Below are 4,175 nucleotides of genomic sequence, written 5' to 3' on the forward strand. Positions count from 1 at the left end.
TTGGAGTAAGAATAAAAGTTAGTGATTTTCTAAAAAAAAGAAAAATCATAAATTGGATGATCATTTCGGTTATTAAATCGTAAGAACTACTACTCGAACTACTTTCATCTGCCGGAGACTTTTCTCCATGACTTTTAGCTTCTGTTTTCTCACCAGTTTTAGAACTATTGTTCTTTGGTTTTCCTTTAGCAGGGGTATTTTCAGCTCCTGTGGCTGCTAACTCGTTATCCTTTTCCCCTGCTGAATGGTATTTTTGGCTGTTTAACATAAAGAATTCCCTTTTCAAACTTTGCTCTGATTTTGCTTTTGTCACATTTTTCTGCAATAGGAAATTCCTTGTAAAACCCTTGCCACTTGTTCGGTCCAATCGGCCTTTGTTCACTGATCTTCAGATGTTCCATCTTGAAACCTGTATGTTCTCAATGTTTATTAGTCTGTAATTGTTAGAGTATGCCATATCGGTTGAACCAATAAGTTGTCTCATTTCAATCTATACATTCCAGGAGACAGAGGAAATGCCTTAAGGCTAGGTTTGAAATTTCTGAAGAGCATAGCATTAATGTGGGTGATGTGGTTTGATGACTTATGTCAAATATCTCAGGTAGCAAAAGGTGTGAAAATATGTAATTTCTCATCATGTTGTTGTAAGGTGAAACTTCTCTATAACAACGTCATTTCGTTCGGATATTTTTATTTGCTATAGCGAGATGTTATTATGGATAACATATAATACTATAACATAAGAAATCAGTTTTAAAAAAGAATTTGACCACTATAGTAAAATACTGTTGTAAAGAGGTCTGACTATATATGTTTTCATTCGTACACGCACATATATTGTCCCACTTAGATGCAACAGATTCTACCATCTACTCTAGACTCTTGATCTGTAGGCGGAAAACAGATAAATTTATGACTAAAAGAAAAGACCTGGAAGATTAAGGTGAATTGTATCAGAGTGTTGTTCCTGAACCAGCTCCGATGATGGCACAAACATTTCGAGTTCTTGAGTCGATTCACTTTCAGATTCGCTGAAAGACCTACTACTTGAACTACTTCCATCAGCTGGTAATTTTTGTTCTGCAAGACTTTTAGCTTCTGTTTGCTCGCTGATTTTAGGACTATTGTTCTTTGGTTCTTCCTTTGCAGGGGTACTAGTATCAGCGTTGTCCTGTTTACTAAATTATCTGGTGAAGTGGTCGTCTGTGTTTTAGCTTCAGGGGTATTTTCAGCTTCTTTGGCTGCCAATTCGTCATCCTTTTTCACTGGTGAAGTTATCAGTTTTGGTTGTTTAACATGAAGAATGTCATTTTCGAACTTCGCGCTGATTTTTGCTTTTGTCACAATTTTCTGCCACATGGAATTCCTTCTGAAACCTCTGCCATTTATTCTGACCAATTGGCCGTTGTCCGCTGATCTTCAGAATTCCGGTTTTGGTCAGTTGAACATTCATCTGTTCCTCCTTGAAGCCTGTGGAATTTCAATGATTATCACCGAGTAAAATAAATAAAATAAAAAAGAAAGTAAGATGAACAAATTCTAAAAAAGGGAGTAACATTTATGCTGAGCTTAGTAAAAAAATCTCATTTTAACAGTGTAGCAAAAAGTTTCGGGCTAAGATGCACGGCTTTAAAATACGTCACTAAGGTCTAATGCACACTTTCTTATATATTCAACATCTTTTCCGTGTTATGTTGATGTGAGATTCGCCTAGAATGTCACATACTCCCCCTTATGGACTTAGTGAGGAACCGAAGACCTCAGGAGGTATACATGACAACCATAACAGAATGTGAGCTGATGAGAATGCGTCAAATAGGACTAATAGGCTTCTAATATGACAAGTTGGAGTCGACTATATGTGTCCTCACTCCATGTTGCTTTAATATTACTCCCTATATCGCTTTAATATTACTCCATGTGTCTCAATACAATTCATGTGACATACTTTTCTGTTTAGTCCATCTAAAAAAATGCCACCTTCATCCCTCTGTCTCAGTTCAATTCATATGAGTTGAATACTTTTTCGTTTTGTCCATCTAAAACGAATGCCACATTTTGAAAATAATAATTAACTCTAGCATTACCCCTTTATCTTAGATGAAATAATTTACAGCCACACAAATTATCAGAGTGTTTTAGACCATAAATTTCAACAGTCTTCCCTTTTTCTTATACTATGGTCAAGTCAAATGATGTCACATAAATTAGAACTGAGCAAGTATATAATATATAAACTATTTAATGTCAAGAATGACTTTAAGAGAAAAGAACCTGGAAGAGTAAGGTGAAGAATGTCAAAATGTTCTTCTTGAACCTGCTTTGTTGGTGGCACAAAATCTTCGTATACTTGAGCTGGTGTAATTGAATCCATTTTCTGTCTTTTATTTCTTTTGCTAACGTGTAATCAATGCTCGTTTGTATTGTATATATATGCACAGAAAAGCCCTCTAGAAAACTTTCTTGATATGCTTTCTCTGTTTGCTTTTTAGATACATATTCCTTAATTAATTTCCATTACTTTGTTTATAAGCCTCTTATTGTACAATTAAAAAAAAGAATAAAGCTTAGGAAACATAGACTTCTCATGACCCTATTTAGCCTAAGTTTCAATTAATTATAATTCATAACTCCCTTTTACCTATTGATTATCCTGAATTACAATTCATAATCTCATGTATTTTTTCTGTTTCTCTATTTTCTATTACTCTCTTTTTTGTTTTTAGTTTTTTTCTTTTCTTTTTTTTTTTCTCTTTCTTTTTTCTTTTTCTAACTTTTTTTCTTTTCCATTTTTTGCTTTTTCATTTTTTCTCTTTCTTTTTATTTGTGCGAACTAACAAATACAAATACAAGTGCGAACTATAAAATACAAATACAAATGCGAACTATAAAATACAAATACAAATGCGAACTATAACATACAAATACAAGTGCTACTATAAAATACAAATACAAATGCGAACTATAACATATAAATACAAGTGCGACTATAAAATACAAATACGAATATAATTGTATTAACGAATACAAAAATATAAATGATGATGTAAATACAAATATAATAAATAATTATGGTATTTTGTTATTATTCGTGACTAGTACTTGAGTAGTCATATTCTTCGAAAATATAAAAAATATAAAATAGAAAAAAAAGAAGAAAAAAGGTACAAAAAATAAAACCAATAAGAAAAAAAGAAAAAAAAAAAAAAAATGAAAAAGAACGAAAAAAAGAAAAAAACAAAATATATAAGAAAAGAAGAAAAAAATAAAAAAAATTAGAAAAAATATAAAAAATGAAAAAAAGAATCGAAAAAGAAAAAAGAAAACGAAAATAGAAAAAAAAAATCAAAAAGTTAAAAAAATCAAAAAGAGAAAAGAATAGAATAAAAAATGATGGTAAATATATATACAATGCGCGGTTATGATGTTTCTGTCACTATCCATGACTTGTATTCAATGTAATCATATTTTTGAAAATAAAAAAAATATTAACTATAAAATGTAATAATGTATTTATATTTTATATGAATACAAACTTTGAGTAAAAGTAAATTCAGCGGACGTAAATTGAATATATCAATTATAAATAATAATATTATAATGTGTAGCACTAAAAGATAAATTTTGTGTCAAATGTTGCTATTTTTAAAACTTTCCCCAAAAAAACCCTATGAACCCCTAAATAGGAACATCGAGTGTAGGAGACTAGGAGCAAAGGTTGAGACCCAAATGTTTAAGAATTTCTAATTGGAGATGTAGAAAGTTTATGCTCCTTTTTCCAATTTATTTGTATTATCTCTTTTGTAGTTTGTTTCAAAAAGTATGATTTTATTTTTAGTAAAACATTTAGTATCAATTATGATCAAATTTGTTATGACATACTTCAGATTCACGGGTTCTATTATTCCTGAACTAAATTTTAGCATATTTTTGTCAATCTTTTTTAACTGATATGACTCCTTTGTCAATTTTTTTAGCTGATGTGATACCTTTGACGTGGGTCATTTTATGTAATAAAAGTGCCAAATCAGCACAAAAGGGTGAAAAAATATGCTAAAATTGAGTTTAGGATAATGAGACTCCTGTGAAGTTGGAGTCTGTCATAACAACTTTGGTCATATTTCGGCGTACTGGATGGTTATCTCTTTCTCTTTTTGATAACTCTTTAATTTCAA

At 30.8% G+C, this 4,175-nt stretch overlaps 1 pseudogene; it reads right to left on the bottom strand.

Annotated features, from left to right (window-relative positions):
* Window positions 1–791: 791 nt before the first annotated feature.
* On the bottom strand, window positions 792–2,388 carry LOC107855016 (annotated as a pseudogene).
* Between the last annotated feature and the right edge of the window lie 1,787 nt (window positions 2,389–4,175).

Source organism: Capsicum annuum, unplaced genomic scaffold (genome assembly GCF_002878395.1).
Source record: "Capsicum annuum cultivar UCD-10X-F1 unplaced genomic scaffold, UCD10Xv1.1 ctg1489, whole genome shotgun sequence".
Classification (NCBI taxonomy): Eukaryota; Viridiplantae; Streptophyta; class Magnoliopsida; order Solanales; family Solanaceae; genus Capsicum; species Capsicum annuum.